Genomic DNA, 17,961 nt, shown 5'->3' with positions numbered 1-17,961 from the left:
TTATTAAATACAGAAAGTAGAATTTAAGTGGTTCCAAGTAGTAACAGACAGAACAAAGTGAATTACCAAGCAAAATAAAATAAAACATGCAAGTCTATGTCTAATATACAGATAAAACCTCACCAGTTCCAGTAAGCTTGCTTTTACAGACTAGCCTCCTTCTAGTCTGGGTCCAGCAAGCACTCACACCCTCTGGAGTTACTGTCCTTTGTTTCAGTTTGTTTCAGGTATCCTTGGGGGTGGAGAGGCTATCTCATTAGCCAGCTGAAGACAAAAAGGAGGGGTCTCCCAGCAGTTTAAATAGACTTTCTCTTGTGGGTGGAGACCCCCTCTTCTCTCCTATGCAAAAGCCCAGCTACAAAATGGAGTTTTGGAGTCACCTGGGCAAGTCACATGTCCATGCATGACTGAGTTCCTTACCAGCCAAGCCACATTCCTAGGAAAGCTCAGATGTGGATTGGCATCTCCAAGTTCATTGTTGGCTTAAGGGCTTCTTGGCTGGGCATTTACTGAGAATAGTTTTTTCTCAGGAAGCTGACCAACTGCTTCACTAAAACCTACTTAGAATCAGACAAGTATACAGCCAACATTCATAACTTTGAATACAAAAATGATATATGTATACAAATAGGATGAATAGATTCAGCAGACCATAGCCTTTTCAGAGAGATGTTACATGGCCTATGTAGCATAAAACATATTCCAGTTATGTCATATATACATTCATAAGCATATTTCCATAAAGCCTTATGGGGGGGCACTGTCACAGTATTCTATTAGTGTTTAACAGCACGATTAACCTTGATAGCCCTAATTTGTAGCAAATACTTTGATCAGCTCTTCAAAACACTGACTCCAGAGGGTGTGAGTGCTTGCTGGACCCAGACCCCTTGCTCTATAGGAAACAACCTGTCCTTTAAACACTCTCCCTTATAGGTCTATTGTTTTGTGCATTTTGTTGCTTGTTTGTTTAAACGTAGACTCAATCTGTTTCTACATAACTTGAAATGCTAAGTTATAATTTTCAGATGCCGTTGTGCTACTGCAGCTCTCTCTCTCCCCTTTGCTGGGCAGGCATTTTCTAAAAATAGTTCTGAGTGCTGGTATTGTTCATGGATGGGCAATTGGCAACTTTGTGTCAAAGAACCAAAACCCACAAGATGGACGGTTTCAGATGCATTTTCTGACGGAGAACACTGATTTGTAATTTGTGATTTGTAAGAGGTCTGATGACTGTCTTAAGCCTGATGAAGTGGTTGTTGCTGGGCAGACGCAAACTGTATAATTCACTTTCTGTTCCATTATGTCTCTTTTTAAAATTGGGATTGTTTCTTCATCCAGATGAAGGCACGGCAGAGTTTTTATTCACTGTGTAAGTCCCCATCTGCTAATGGAGAAGGAAAGGAAATCTTCTATTAGTATCGCCATATTCAATCAATGATCAGTAAGTCAGCAGTTACTCATTTCCTTTGGCTCTGGTGGTTGCCGATTCCCAGCCCAAATTCCAAACAGTCCTGACACTTGACATTGAGTATTAGTCACAGATGGTTCCCTGAAGGGGCCTCAGCCAGAAGCAATGGGTGCATTATTATACAGAATCAAAAAAAATCAAATACAGGTAATGCATTAGGAAAGGAATAGATAATAAGACACAAAATACCATAATAATGCTATATATGTCCACACCTTGAATATTGCATGCAGTTCTGTTTGCCTCATCTCAAAAGAGATATATTAGAATTGGAAAAAGTACAGAAGAGGGCAACAAAAATGATTAGGGGTATGGAGCAGCTCCCATATGAGGCGAGATTAAAAAGACAGACTGTTCAGCTTAGAAAAGAGACAGACAATTAAGGGGGAATATGATAGAGGTCTATAAAATCATGACTGATGTGGAGAAAGTGAATAACGAAATGTTATTTACTCATTCACATAATACAAGAACCAGAGGTCACCCGATGAAATTAATAGGTAGCAGGTTTAACACAGACATAAGGAAATACAGTGCTTCTTCACACAACACACAGTGGGGGGAGGGATAGCTCAGTGGTTTGAGCATTGGCCTGCTAAACCCGGGGTTGTGAGTTCAATCTTTGAGGGGGCCATTTGGGGATCTGGCCCAAAAATTGGGGGTTGGTCCTGCTTTGAGCAGGGGGTTGGACTAGATGACCTCCTGAGGTCCCTTCAAATCCTGATATTCTATGAACCTGTGGCACTCAGTTGCCATGGGATGTTGTGAAGGCCAAAAAAGAATTAGACACATTCATGGAGGATAGGTCCATCAATGACTAGTAGCCAATATGGTCAGGGATGCAACCCTATCCAGGGGATGGATCACTTGATAAACTGCCCTGTTGAAGCACCAGGCATTCAGCCACCATTAGAAGCAGGATACTGGGCTAAATGGACCATGGCTCTGACCCAGTACGCCTGTTCTTAGATTGTAAATCTATTGAGGAGGTTCCAGTGAGGTCATCCCAGAACAGCAAAGAGAGTTACCAGAACCCTCGGGAGGAAATAATAATTCCACAATTTCTACAAGTCACAAGATAGTTGTGGATGTCAGTAATTTGACCCCAACCCTGCTATGGAAATGTCACAGCAGTGAGAGAATGGCAGATTTAATTATTACAAGTGACTAACTGATTGCATTACATCACTGACAAGCTAATTCCAGCCACTGATTAGTTGGAATACTTTTGCCAGGTATCCCCCCCAACCCTAATCCTCGGTTTTGGTGCTGGCTTTTCATATATTTTCTAGCTGCCATATATTTTCTGATATTTATTCATAATCATTCAGTTCACTGAACCCGCCCAATATTTAACCAACTGAAGAGAAATTTTATTGAAGCCCCATCCTGCAGAAAGCAAAAAAATTAAAGGGACATACTTTGGCCTAAAAAGTTTTTTGCCTACTTCTAAGTAACAAAACAAAACAACAAAAATTGTATCTGAAAGATTAACAAAAAATAAGTTTCTCTGTTATTTTTTGCTTGTTTATTTAAGGTATTTGACATTAATTTAGAGAAATATGTTTGTAAAACCACAAAAATTGGCAGGGGGACCTAGGGCAGGAGCTTTAAACGCATCTTCTGAAATTCACTAGGTTTCCAGTTGACAGTGCCCCTTTAAACAATGTTTGATTTGTAAAGACAGTTGAAAAGAGGGGAAGAAGAGTGGAGTTGTTACTGAAAAAAAAAAAGAACAATGGCAGGAGAAGCATTAGCATTTGTAAAGAGAGTGTTCACTAGAACAGTAATTGAGATGGATTCTTTTTCCCATGTAAAATGTGTAACAGCTACACACATAAAGTGCTGTTATAATTTGTCTTAACAGTGAACATTAGTTTGACTTCTCTGACCTTAAGTATAAAAGGATGCTCAGTGCTGAAGGCTGGAATGTCATTGCCATGATAACACTGTCCAGAAGCTGCTTTGAGCTATTACTGATGCTCAGTGTTATCTCTGGCGCGCCAAGGTTGTTAACACCAGCACAGAATGCAGCGTGCTATTTCAGCAGACCTCCATGTGATTTATAAAGCGCGGCCACCAGCACAGTTCAGTGACAAAGGCACTCAGCCAGGTGTATTGCCCTCAAGGCACAGTACTAGTGCCCTGGCTCCGTGGTTACAGGTACACTAACACCTGAGCATCCCATGGCAGGAATTTCTGCTGTCTTCTCGGCCGTACAGAGGGCTAAGGGGAGGTACCCTGACATTTCTAACTGAGACAAACAACTTGCATACTGCCGGACATGTTTTATGATGACATCTACTTCTTACCTTCCCTTGTATTATACTCCAGTTGTCTCAGACAAAACTTCCTCTTATCTGGCGTTAAGTCAGGATGTCCCTGAGGTAATCTTCTAGAGAATGTTCCCACCCACCACAGTATCTGTTGCTACTTAAGGGTGTCTGGGTTTTAGCAATGCTAGCAATACAGTGAACTTGTAAATATCTATTTTAATACATGACCTGATTGTGGTTCACAGCCTCTGGTTCAGACCTCAGGTCTTGTCCCAGGCTCAGTGCTCCAGGCTCTCCTCTCCTACACTCTGCTCTACTTCAGAAAAAGCAGCAGCAGGCTCTTCTTCTCTTGCAATTTTAAGCGGAACTCTCCATTGAAATGAATGAAGAATTAAACTGAGGGTGCAATATAGCCTTGAGGAAAATTTCTTTCAATGCGTTATGTGGCTGGGTTAAAGGAAAAGTGAGGTAGTGAGCTAGCACAAGTGTCACATCTGCAAAAGCACCTAAATGACTTACACACATAATTCACTTTTGAAAATGGGATTTAGGAACCTCAGTCTACGTCTACATAGGGATAAAAGCCCCATAGCTCAGCCCACAGCTGCCTTGGGCTCGCAGGGCTCAGGATGAGGGGCTAAACATTTCCATCTGTAGACATTCAAGCTCAGGCTGGAGCCCAAACTCTTTAGACCCTCCATCCTTGCTGAGTCCCAGAGCCAGGGCTCCAGCCCGAGCCCAGAAGTCTACACAGCAACTGCAGCCCAAACCCTGCAAGCCCAAGATGGCTGGTGCGGGCCAGCCGTGGATGTCTAGATGCTCTATAGACATACCCTTAATGTCTACCAGTGTTCTAAAAGGAGATGTACATTTCTTTTCATATATTTTGTCTTTGGAGACAGCTTTACAAATAACCCAGACAAACCAGGTAATTTCTAACCACGGGCACCACTAACTAAACAGAACATAAAGTGAATCTTCTTGATTGTGCTAAATACAGCTTTAGAGCCACTGGCCCCTCTGGGGCAAGGTGCAGCACTACATTGTTCCAGGAAAAGCTGAAGGAGGGATTGGGCTGGGATGTTAAGCCAGGTACATGAGCCAGTGCAGGGGAGAGGTTTGTTCCTGCTTCCGACACACCCCTGCTGGAGCAGTTTGAACCCCTGAAGATGCTTGCAGGGAGCAGTCCCACACTCCTCTTAGCTGGGGGACTGGAATTAAGTCTGCTCCTTGTGCCAGTCGTTCATTTTGGAGGGAGGAGACCCCTTGCACCTTTCCTTCTGCACACCCACAAGAGGGCCAGGCACAATTTAGTCCTTCATGAAGGCTCATTTTCACCGTAAGAACCAAATCCTGATCCAGCTGAAGTCAGCGGCAAAATTCCCCAAGGATTTCGGCTTTAAATCCCATTGGGTACAAATATGTAAAACAGAGAAACTGATATGTGCAGCTGTGATCAGTTTCTAGAAGACAAGTGTTATTTTAGGTCACATAGTGTTATTTTAGGTCACACCTTCCCCATCTTTTTGATATAACTCATAGCATAGATCCACCATGAACCAAATACAGTTCTGTGATCAATGGCAAGGAAGTTGCAATCCTTTTACTCACCCATTACTAGACTTACGACAGCAGTTCTGACAGCAACTCCCAAAATGACTCCGTCTGAAACCACAGCTGAAGAATCTGTGTGAAGAAACAACACTTTCCGATCAGCCACTCTTTGAACCTCACTTGTGGAAAATGTCCCAAGAGAGAAATAGCCTTTTTCCTTTAAAACAACAACTTTGCAATCTGCCCTTTCAAGTTTGAATATTAAGTGCTGTTCTACAAGATTTTTTTTAAAAAAACCTGTTGCAAGTTGTCTCTCTCACCCTGGTAAACCTTACTGCCTCCAACTCTGTTGTCGTCCAGGTCTAGAAAGGCCAGATGTCCAAATTTTTCCATGACTCCTGCAGTTTTGATTAAGCCAGACTGACTTAGTTTCAGTACAACCAAACAGGGCAACAATTGTCCTTTCGTGCTCACTCGACTCCCGCAGTGCTTCCTCATCTGCCATCACTCAGCTCCTACCTATATACACTGGTACCTGCATTCTCCCACCTTTTGTGCCTTTCACTTCTGGTACAATGCACTAGTAGAATGATCTCTGAGGCGGGGCTTATGGTAGTTTATTTAGTTAGCTAAAAATAAATCACTTATAAAATAAAGGGTGATGCTACTGCTGTATTCTAGCCAGGCTGTATTCTCGCTCTCTAAAACTGGTGCATATCTCTATTTGCAAGCCAGAGTCTATTACTGCCACTAGGTAACATGGCACTGCATAGTGACCTATAGGATGGGTGGCAATTTTAAACATCCTACTTACTTACTTCTATAGCACATAGAAGACAAAGCTTTACTGAGATTTTAAATTAAAGAGCCCCCAACTCCAAAGTCTTCCCACAGTTCAGTGGGTTTGGTCTAATTTTTATTTTAAACCATATCAAAATATTTTCACATGAAAATGCATCATTTAAGTACAGATAACCAATACTGGTGTCAAGCTATTTCGAGAGGATTTATACTCCTAGCCTGGGTTGGGACCATTTATTTAACTCACTTATTCCTGGGCTCTCAGTTGGGTAATTATTTTTTGTTGGCACTTGGGGCCATATTACACCATCCTTTTTTAAGCTTAAACTTGATGGCACCAGTGGACCCTTGTTTAGGAGTGCAATCACTCCTACATTTGCTGAAGTCACTTAAGAGCATCAGAGCTCTGAAATGACCCATTGAAATACTGAAATGCATAGATGTGCACCTCAGATGAACTTATGGGTGTATTTTTTAAAATGTAGCCCATTATTCAATAAACACTGATCATTGCACATGCACACACACACACAATTTCATAAACTCCGAAGAAGCATGAAGTGAATTCCCATAATTAAAACAACAAAAACTATAAAATACTGCAAAGAGAAATTCCCACTTACCACTGATGGCCAATTCCAGGGAGGTTTCATTCTCACTAACTTCACTGGTAACTTTGCAGGAGTAACAGCCACTATCAGCCTGTGTTGCATTCAGTATGAGAAGTACATTGTTTTCCGAGAGAGTTGGTAGTGATCAGTCCCAGTGAGAGGCTTATGGTCCTTACTCCACAGATAGGAATCCACCCTACCTACTGTCACATTACAGACCATTTCAATGGTGCAGCCCGCCAAGGAAGAGTTCCTAAAGAGTTCCGGCTTGGATAAGGGCTCTGGAAAAGAGGGAACATTTTGCAACCATTATTCCTAAACACTAAAAAATGCAACAGCATTTTCCAAGAATGACTTAAAGATATCACTTAACTATTAATAGACACTATCTTCAGTCTTAAAGGAATGTGTTTCAATAGCACTGGATGGCACAACGAGTTATACAATGTTGATCTTTATTAGCAGCGTATGCTAAATAAATAAATCCCTACTAATGCAATATTATGATTGAGCTTTAAAAAATGTAAATCAAGTCATTTCCAATTATGGCTCCCATAGCATCCTTAATGCTCCTGCCTTGTAGTATGGTATATTATATTACAGTTCTGAACATGTCAACTTTAATGGCTTACTAAGCAGCTTGAGCCATTTGCTGTAGGAATCAGAACTTTGATTTTGCCCGTGAGAAAATTCCTCCCACCCACGACCATGAGACTGCCAGAAGATGGCACGTGAGACTCCGAAAAGATAAATGAACAGGTGAAGAATATAAATGAAAAGCCTTGCTCACTCTTTTTTCTGTATTTAGGCCCCAGTTCAGGAAGTCCATGGGAATTAAGTGATTCCAGCTATGAACCTAATTAAAGAAACATACAAAAACATCCATTTTAGCAGTTTGAGATTATAAAATGGGAAGAAAGTAAGGAACTAATAACATGTAAATAAAAAAAATCTAATTTATTTTTAAGATGGTACAAATGATTACTACACACTCAAAGGTATATTAATGGAGATAACATAAAATATTTTTCTCATAAATTTTTGCTAAATCTGGCTAATGTCAAATGTTTTATGAAGTCCTTTGGTTTGTCAATTTAAATTTGACCCACATTTTACATTTTGTTAAAACAAGTATAAAACCTAAAACTAGAATAATTGTTTTTAAAATTCCAATGAAACAATTTCAAACAAGTAACTTTCCCGTGTGTTATATTCACGGCATACACGTAAAGAAGTTAGATAAAAACAAATACTCTTACTGGAAGGTTGCCACTTAAAACTAAAGTTATTTCTTAGAATTCAGAATGCTAACACACCAGAACCAACAACAGAGAGACAAAGCAGGCTACTCCCTTAAAAAACAGAAGCACAATTCAGCCCACCTCTTTCTAAATTATCTGTCCACAGACTGACTCGATCAGACTCTTCCCTACAGAGCCCTCATCTACAAGTACAGCCAGAAAAACCCCAGAGAATGTAAAGTGATAGATCACAATTTTGACATGGATTTCAATACACCACACTCTGCAGTATGTGAAACCCAAACACTAGCAGCACTAGAAAATGAGAAAGCCAAACTGGCTTAATAGATGGTCAGTATCCTAGCTGAGATGACTGCAAAAAGAAATGGAGAATAAATACAGTTGGGACAAATTTTAAAACTTCTTTCATTTTTAATAAAGTGTTGTCAGTACCATTGACACGGGAATGAATAAAACATGATTTTTGGGCAGTATATCTGTAAGCAGTGTTTATTTCTTCTTTGTTGTTTTAGCTGTTTTAGACTGTGTGTGTAACAGTCCAGGAATCCTGGCGTTAGTCATGCTGTTGCTAATGTCTGAACACGCTTATCAGTATAAATAGGCTTCCAGGAATAAATTATGTGTCAGAGTTTAAGGCCAGTCAGGACCACCAGTTCATCTAGTCTGGCCTCCTGTCTATTGCAGGCCACCAGCACCACCTACTATCTGCACACTAAACCCAACAACCAAATGAGACCAAAGTATTCCAGCCCACAGGAGACTAAACGGTTACATCCTCGGCCCGTGCCATTTCCCGCAGCCCCCATTGGCCTGGAGCAGCGAACCGCAGCCAGTGGGAGCCGCGATTGGCCGAACCTGCGGAAGCGGCAGGTAAACAAACCGGCCCAGCCCGGCCCAGCAGGGGCTTTCCCTGCACAAGCGGCAGAACAAGTTCGGGAACCACTGATCTAGACAAGTCATCTTCAGAATTAAACGACAAAAATACCACAGAAATTAGTTCCCTTCTATGTCACACATGCAACAATTCCTCCTGCCCCACTCCCAGGAATACTGTGCTGAAGTCCTTTTTTGGGAGGTAAAGGTTGGAGAAATAGACCAAATCTGATATATAATGTGGATCCTTCTCACCACCTGAAGTAATGTAGATGGTGTAAGAATGCAGTGTGTGACAGTGCAGGGACACTATGTACAATATATGCCTATTACCTCTCTGCAGAATGTTGGCTGTGAAATCCTAGATAGCAAAAAGCTGACATGATATTAGCACAAGAGTGGAGGAAAGATTAATTAACATGGCACTTACCTATAACCTCCAACTGGATCCATTTGCCACTCTTGTCCTCCTCTTCTCTTCTTAATCTGTACAGGCCTCGATCTGCTAGTTGCAATTTCAGTCCCAGGGACCAGTTGGACATGTTAAATACAATACGATCCTTATACGCTGGTAAGATGTCCAGTTTCCATGATTCCACATAATAAAGTACGATGGACAGTTCAGTGATATTTTCATTTTGTTTATACTCCCACCATACAACCCCAGTGGTGTCAATGTGATCTGGTCCAGGGAACACCACAGTGCAGCCCACGGCACCAACCACCCTGTCTCCTGTTGGTGCAAGACCAGTGGATTCACATGCAGAAACAATCCCCACTGCAAGAACAGAACAGTAATATTTAAGGTTACACTCAGTTACTCTGGTGAAATAGAAGCCACCCCTCAATTAAAGTTGTAACCTGCCTTCCATTATAAGCCAGATTTTGCCCCCTCCCGCCTCATAAGATAATTTTTGCATCACATTTTTCATGTAACCATTATGATAGTTGTTTGTTAAGCACAGTCAACGTGTGGTGCAGTAAAAGAAAATTAATCATCGTCCAGAGTCTTTGGCAGAGGAAGATTAACAGTAAAACACAGGGGGCCCTGGCACAGGGCCCCTGCAATGACAAGGGGCCCCAGGGCCAGGCAGCTGCAGGGGCAGAAGCATGGTCCTGGTGGCTCCTGGGGCTCCAGTACTGCTGCAGGCTCCACACCCACCGGCAGCCAAGCTCCCTCCTCCCCCACCTTTCCCCGAGTGTGCCACGTTCCCACCCCTTCCCCTCCCTCCCAGCGCTTCCCCCACCACGAAACAGCTGTTTGCCAGCGCTCACGTCGCTCCGGGATTGAGGGGGAGGAGCGGGGCCACAGCGTGCTCGAGGGAGGAGGCGGAGAAGAGACAGGGGCAGGACCTTGGGGAAGAGGGTGGAATCGGGGCAGGGTGGAGCAAAGGTGGGGCCTCCGCACCCCCCCCACACACATATCCCCTCCCCCAGCCCCCTGCCATGAGCTGCTCAGGGCAGGTGGCTGGGCTGGGGAACGGGGCTGGGAGCACCCCCATGACCCCAGCCCACACCCCTAGCCCCCTGTCCTGACTCCTGCACCCCCACATCCCCACCTGAACCCCTCGCACCAAAATGGAGCTGCCCCAGGTAAGCGCTCCACACCCCAACCTCCTGCCCCAGCCCTGAGCCCCTTCCTGCATCCTAACTCCTGGCCAAACTCTGCACCCCAACCCCCAGCCTGCTCCTGCACCCAAACTCCCTCCCAGAACTGGCACCCCCAGTCATGACTCCGATACCCCTCCTCACACGCCCCAAGCCCTGACTCCTGTACCCTCACCCTGCAGACCCCTGCTCTCCCTCACTCCTGCAACCCCCCAAACCCCCTGCCCCCCACACCTCCAGCCCACCCTGACTCCTGCACCCCTTCACACACTCCCAGCCCTGACTCCTGCACCCCCTCACCCCACAGGCCCTGACCTCCCTGACTCCTGCACCCCCTTCACACAGTCCCAGCCCACCCTGACTCCTGCACACCCACATCACCACCTGCACTCCTCGCACCAAAAGGGAGCTGCCCCAGGTAAGCGCTCCACATTCCAACCCCCTGCCCCAGCCCTGAGCCCCCTCCCACACCCTAACTTCCTCCCAGACCCTGCACTCCCAGCCCTGAGCCTCCTCCTGCACCCTAAGTCCTGGCCAGACCCCACACCCCAATTTTTTTTGCATTTTTTTTTTTATAAAGCGCTCTTATCCAAAGCACTTTACACTAGTTAGCTAAGGGTACAAACAATATTTGGAAAGATCATTAAGTGGTCCACCGAGACCCTCAGCGATTCCTCAGCGATTTTCAAGTGGTCTGTGGAAAAATAAGTTAGACTACAAATACAATCAAGGTACCCTACTTTATTTTCATTTACTCCCTATTACTTACAGGAGGAGGAGGAAGAAAAAAAGCAAAAACGGGGCGCTGGGGAGATAAGAGAGAATGTTCTTTTTCTTGGCTGGGGGTCCCAAGGAGGGGCCCCAAAAAGGAAGCTGAGCAGAGGGCCCCGCCAATTCTAAATCCGCCACCCGTCTTTGGCGAGAAGAAAAAAAATTGGTGAAATACAAGTTCTATTTCAAATACCTCTGGGCCTGATCCAAAGCCAACTAAAACCAATGGTAGTCTTTCCACTGATCTCACTGGCCACTGGATCTGGCCCTAAAGATCCTTTCTGAAGTATGGGAGTTGGGAGAATTTCTGTGGTCACATCTAGAAAATTCACTGCTTTGTCATCATACCATTTCTCAAGGTTAGTTCGCCCTAAAATTTTAAGTTTTGGTGTATTCAAAATAGCTGGGTATGATTAACACCTTGTGCCTTTTTTTCAAGAAGCAGGATTGCATATTTTAGAAGCTATTAACTGCTGAATGTAGTCTAAAAGATTTCATAATAGCCATCAAAACTCTGACAGACCTGGTAAGGTTCACACAATGCGTAACAGACGTGTATGGCCCATAGCTGGTCAGTCTGTGTTTGGAAACTTCTCACAAAAGTATGTTGGAACTTCTAATGCTGAATCATGATGATATAATTTGCAAAGAGCTATGCTCTGTCCAGGGCCGGCTCCAGCGTTTTTGCCGCCCCAAGCGGTAAAAAAACCCAAACTTGCTGCCAAACGGGGAGGCGGAATCCTGCCCGACGAACACGCCGAACAGATGAGCTGAATGCGGAGGCTCTGGGGACTGCTGCTGCTGCTGCTGGAGGAGTGGGATCTCCTCAAAGACTGGCTTGAGGAGGACACTGCCTTGCTAGCAGCCCTGGGCTGGGACTAAACCTGCCAGTTTGCCCTTTGTCACAGGGGTAAAAATAAATTGCATGCGGAGTATTGTTCTTGGGATAGAGTCAAACAACGTGTTCTAATATGGCAATCTCTTAAGAGACAGGTAGAGTGGCTTGGCCCAGCCTGCCCTGGCCCACAGTGGGTGGCCAGAGGCAGCCAAGGAGTGTTTGGGAGGGGCTAGGGAGTGCATTGACTTTGGGGACACAAGGAGGACTTGTAGCTGAAGTTTATAGGCATCTCCAGAACATCTCCTAAGAGCTGAGTTTGAGGAAAGCCACATGTCCACAGGGAGGGAGAAAGGAAAATATTGCCCCGAAACGTTAAAACAACCCAACCGCAGGCTAGCTGGGTGCCTTGTGACACTGTGTGGGAATGTGACTGTGCTCGCCCAGGCTATGCTGCTAGGCACTTTGCTATTTGATTTCTTGGTAGAGACCTACATCTCCTACGTGTTTGCATGCCTCAGTCCAGAACTTTAGAACAATGGGACTGCTGGTAGAATGGGGTTTGGCGTGAGACTGTGGGAACCTTCCAGCCTAGTGCCCCATATAAATATGTGATGTGCAGTGCCACTTGAATAAATATGTAGACAGAGTTGGCATTAGGATAGGTTCCTGGGTTAGTGTTTTTGTTGTGTGGTGTGTGGTTGCTGGAGAGTATTTGCTTCAGGTTGGGGGGCTGTCTGTAAGCTTACAGCAACCACACACCACACAACAAAACCGGTAGGAGAACACTTCAACCTCTCTGGCCACTCAGTAAAAGACTTAAGGGTGGCAATTTTGCAAGAGAAAAGCTTCAAAAACAGACTCCAACAAGAAACTGCTGAGCTTGAATTAATATGCAAACTAGATACCATTAACCTGGGTTTGAATAGAGACTGGGAGTGGCTGGCTCATTACACATATTGGATCTATTTCCCTATGTTAAGTATCCTCACACCTTCTTGTCAACTGTCTAAATGGGCCATCTTGATTATCACTACAAAAGTTTTTTTCTCCTGATGATAATAGCTCCTCTTAACTAATTAGCCTCTTACAGTTTGTATGGCAACTTCCACCTTCTCTGTATATATATATATATATATATATATATATATATATCTTCTTACTATATGTTTCATTCTATGCATCCGATGAAATGGGCTGTAGCCCATGAAAGCTTATGCTCTAATAAATTTGTTAATCTCTAAGGTGCCACAAGTACTCCTGTTCTTTTTGTGTTAAGTAGTAGGGGGCCTGAAGATATACTGGTGAGCGGCTCGCAGGGCAGCTACCGGAGAGGAGCAGCTGGCAGAGAGGAGCGCCTGGCAGCAAAGGCTGCAGCAGAAACCCATGGAGAGGCAGGGCAGTTGGCCGTTGGAGCATGTAAGGTGCCCCTTTACTTTCCCCCTCCCCTTTCCACATAGGCGGGGGGGGGGGGGTGAAAAACCCTGCAGATCAACTTTTGAACTCTGGACTCACCAAGGACAGAGACAGAGACTTTTGGATTGCTGGACTTTGGCGTTGTTGGACTTGGGAACTTTGGAGGACTTTTGGGTTGCTGGACTCAAAAACCAAAGGGAAAGGACATGGCCCAATTTGCTTGGGGTGGGTTTTTTGCTAATGGTTTGTGTTATGAATCCTCTTTGTGGTGTTTCCCCAACATAATGCCACATTGTTTCTCTCTGTTATTAAAAGGCTTTTGCTACACTCAGACTCTGTGCTTGGGAAAGGGAAACTATTGCCTCTTGGAGGTGCCGAGCAGGGGTGGTGTATATTTGTCCCAGGTCACTGGGTGGGGGCTGGAGCCGGTTTTGCATTGTGTTATTGGAACGGAACCCCTAGATACTGAACCCGGCCCTTGTTGCTGCCAACTCTGAGGGGCAGAAGGGTTACAATAGTAAAAGGAGAGCCATCATTATTCCACAGTTCAGCTGCATGCTGGATGATAAGTCATTCACAGAGGGAAATCAACGTTCTATCAAGTTCTTTAGCACCCTCATGCACAGAGATGTAACAATTTCTCATTGGGTTTGCTGAGATTTCTCAGATAGCAACCAAGTTGTCTCATGTTCTGTGTAATTTCTCAACAAACCTAGGGAGATGTGTTCCGGAAACAATGCGCGTCATCTATTATCGAAGTTAGTAATGTTCCTATTTCCCTTCCGTTTAAAAGCAAAGTGGCGCATGGTCTCAAGAGCCCAGGTCAACTGTCTGACATCAGGCGACTCTGCCCGGCCGATAGGACGAGTCACTGCCACTCGGACCACAGGCTGCATTTCAGTGAACCCCTCACCTTTGCTACACAGCTGCAAGTTACCGGCCACAGCCAGCTAACCTCGCCGAGCCCAGAGGCTTGAAGGAGGGGCTAGGCACGTGGAGTCGGAGCCCCCGGGGAGGCAGGCGGGTACACAGCCATCTTCAAGCTGCAGCCCAGCTCCTTTGAAACAGCCACCGGTTCATCCTGCAGTGCCCCCTCCCGCGACTGAGGCCGAGACTCTGACCTGCCGCAGTGCGGGCCTTTTAAAGGCCGCCAGGCAGCACCCGGCTGCCCTCCTCTCTGCCGGGCAGCCCACGGCAGGGACCCGGCCGCCTGAACCCCGCGCACCGGCCTGATCTCCCCGCACCTCCCTCCCGGGACCGACCCGCCCCGGCGGCTCGCGCAAAGCTGGGCTCGGGCCGCCGCGCCCTCAGGGGGCCGAGTCACCGAGCGGAGCCCTCCGGCTTCCCCAGCTTTGCCGCCGCGCCGGAGAGCAGCGCCGCCGGCAGCCAGCCCGCAGAGCGCGCGGCGGCGGAGCGCGCAGGCCGGGGCAGAGCAGGGGCCGCTCTCTGCAGGCCCCGCTGCCCTCCCGGCAGAGCCCGGGAGCGGGACTGGCAGCCGCCTGCGCCGGCTCCCAGCCCGGCGCCTGGCGGAGGAGAGCCCCGAGCCTGCTCTTACCTGCTTCGGGGGGTTTCAGTTTTAAACCTCTGCCCCGAAAACACACCGCGGGGGAGGCTCAGCCCAGCCCCAGGAGCGCGTGCAGGGAGAAGCCGGGCCGCACTAGGCCGTTTGCAACCTGCCTTTTACTGTTGCAGGCATCCGATGAAGTGGGCCAGGAAAGCTTATGCTCAAATCGAAGTGTTAGTCTGTAAGGTGCCACAAGGCCGCCTGTTCTTTGTGCGGATACAGACTCTCACGGCCGCGGCTCTGAAACCTAATTTTACTTCTGACATTCAGCCCGAGCCCTGCACGTGAGGAGCCCCCTGGGAAGGAGGAGGTGGGTGGGGGCACATCTGGCAGCTAAGGAAACCCTGATGGAACCCAAACCCTCGAGCGGGGCTAGACGTAGCCCTTGGGGACAAGGAGCGAGCGGGAGACCAGCGTTAAACCCCGCAGCCAGAGCCTCGCACACGGCCTAACAGACGGGGCAACCTGTGCCTTTCATTACAGCGGACTGCTGGGACTGGAACCGCCCCCTTCCTTCTCAAATACAAGGCTCCGGGTCAGTGGCGGATTTAGAATTGGCGGGGCCCTGTGTTCAGCTTCCTTTTTGGGGCCCCTCCTTGGGACCCCCAGCCAAGAAAAAGAACATTCTCTCTTATCTCCCCAGTGCCCCGTTTTTGGTTTTTTTCTTCCTCCTCCTCCTCTAAGTAAGAGGAAGTAAATGAAAATAAAGTAGAGTACCCTGATTGTATTTGTAGTCTAACTTATTTTTCCACAGACCACTTGAAAATCGCTGAGGGTCTTGGTGGACCACTTAATGATCTTTCCAAATATTGTTTGTACCCTTAGCTAACTAGTGTAAAGTGCTTTGGACAAGAGCGCTTTATAAAAAAAAATGCAAAAAAGCATTGGGGTGTGGGGTCTGGCCAGGACTTAGGGTGCGGGAGGGGGCTCAGGGCTGGGGGTGCAGGGTCTGGGAGGAAGTTAGGGTGTGGGAGGGGGCTCAGGGCTGGGGCAGGGGGTTGGAATATGGAGCACTTACCTGGGCCAGCTCCCTTTTGGTGCAAGGGGTGCAGGTGGGAATGTGGGGGTGTGTGTGCAGGAGCTCCCATTTGGTGCTCAGGGTGGGGGTGGAGATGTGGGGGGTGCAGGAATCAGGCCTTGGGGGGGCTGGATATGTGTGGTGGGTGCAGGAGTCAGGGAGAGCTGGGGGTGTGGGGGGGGTGCAGCAGTCAGGGCTGGGGGTGTGGGCTGGGGTCATGGGGGTGCTCCCAGCCCCCTGCCCTGAGCAGCTCAGGGCAGAGGGCTGGGGGGGGGGTATGTGTATGGGGAGTATAAGGGCTGCCTTTGCTCCACCCTGCCCCATTCCACCCCATTCCCCAAGGCCCTGGCCCTGCCTCTTCTCCGCCTCCTCCCCCAAGCATGCTGCGGCCCCACTCCTCCCCATCCCTCCTGGAGCAACCTGAGTGCCGGCAAACAGCTGTCTGGCTGCGGGGGAAGCGCTAGGAGGGAGGGGAAGGGGTGGGAATGCAGCAGGCTCCGGGAAGAGGCGGGGGAGGGGAAACTTGGCTGCTGGTGGGTGCGGACCCTGCAGCATGACTGGAGCCCCAGGAGCCAGCAGGATCATGCTTCTGCCCCCGCAGCTGCCCGGCCTTGGGCCCCCAGTCGTTGGGGGGCCTGGGGCCAGGGCATCCTGTGTTTTACTGTAAATCCGCCTCTGCTCTGGGTTGATCTGTCGTCATTCCGCTGTGTAAATCCAGGAGCCAAATAGTCATCCAGCGCCATTACATATTCGTCAGAGAACATGCAACCATTGGAAGCCAGACAGGGGGGCTTAAATACACTAGTTTTACCCCAAATCGTATTTTAAATCGATTTATTGTAACAGATGTAAATGCTTGTGTGGACCCATGCAACCTGAGAACCTGCTCAGATTTATGTTAAGTGCTTAATTTTAAACATGCGAATTATCCCAGTAAAATCGAAGGGAGAACTTGTATGCCTAAAGTGCAGCATACAGGTAAGTCTCGCTCAGAGACTTACCAACGATCATTTACTACTTTTCTCTGGAGGCCATGGCCAGTGTCAAATACAGTGTCTAAGGACAGGCAAGTTACATAGGAAAACCACAACAAAATATGAAAATGACGAAGAAATTTACAAAAGTTGGAAGCCAGCCTGGCAGACTAAAAGCGTTTGGTGTAAAACATAAAAAGTTGGTGTAATTCCTAAAAAGGAACAAGGAAAGTCTTATTCTCCAACAGAGGCGGAGAATCTTATTCTCTCATAAGAGAAAGTCCATTATTAAATAGATCTCGTGTATACCTGGCAATAGGGTTATCTAAGAGGAAGGATGGCCCAGGGGCTGGGCACTGAGCTGGGTTCAAGTCCCCTCTCTGCCACAGACTTGTGTGACCTGCAGCAGGTCACTTATCCTCTCTGTCTCAGTTCCCTACCTGCGAAAAGGGCCCAGACTTGAGGTGGCTGGTAGTGTTGGTATTAAAGGCAGGGAACTGACAGAAATCCACTAGGTGCTGGAAACAGGAGGTGAGGAACAGGGTTCTGCATGCTGTGGCTGGGCTTGTTTTGCCATGGCACAAATGTTTAAATATTAAACAGAAATCCATCTGTTTCCCTCCATCCGCTCAAAGAAACTAAACATGCGAAAAAAGCTTTCACAACTGGCGTTTGTCAAACGTTTCCAAGATCCAATCCTTCCCTGAAAAAATACCATTCAGCCAGATCTGGTACACTAATTGAGGAAACCAGATGTGAGCAGCAAATTCCCACGGTAACAGATCAGAACAGCAGCACCTCTTAACAGTAGCTATTGAACTGATCTTTTACGGTGGCCTTATGTGATGATCACGAACTAAACCAGATCTACCAGTGTCAGATTTGGGGACTTTATGCAAACATAATCCGATGAGGTACAGTACAGAC

At 46.8% G+C, this 17,961-nt stretch overlaps 1 pseudogene; it reads right to left on the bottom strand.

The window, feature by feature from the left end:
• Positions 1 to 931: 931 nt before the first annotated feature.
• The window catches only part of LOC141993538 (leucine-rich repeats and immunoglobulin-like domains protein 1), a 45,570-nt pseudogene continuing 28,540 nt past the window's right edge, over positions 932 to 17,961 (bottom strand).

Source organism: Natator depressus, chromosome 9, assembly GCF_965152275.1.
Source record: "Natator depressus isolate rNatDep1 chromosome 9, rNatDep2.hap1, whole genome shotgun sequence".
Classification (NCBI taxonomy): domain Eukaryota; kingdom Metazoa; phylum Chordata; order Testudines; family Cheloniidae; genus Natator; species Natator depressus.
Note: the sequence above shows the minus strand (reverse complement) of the source record. Positions and strands in the feature narration are given on the sequence as shown.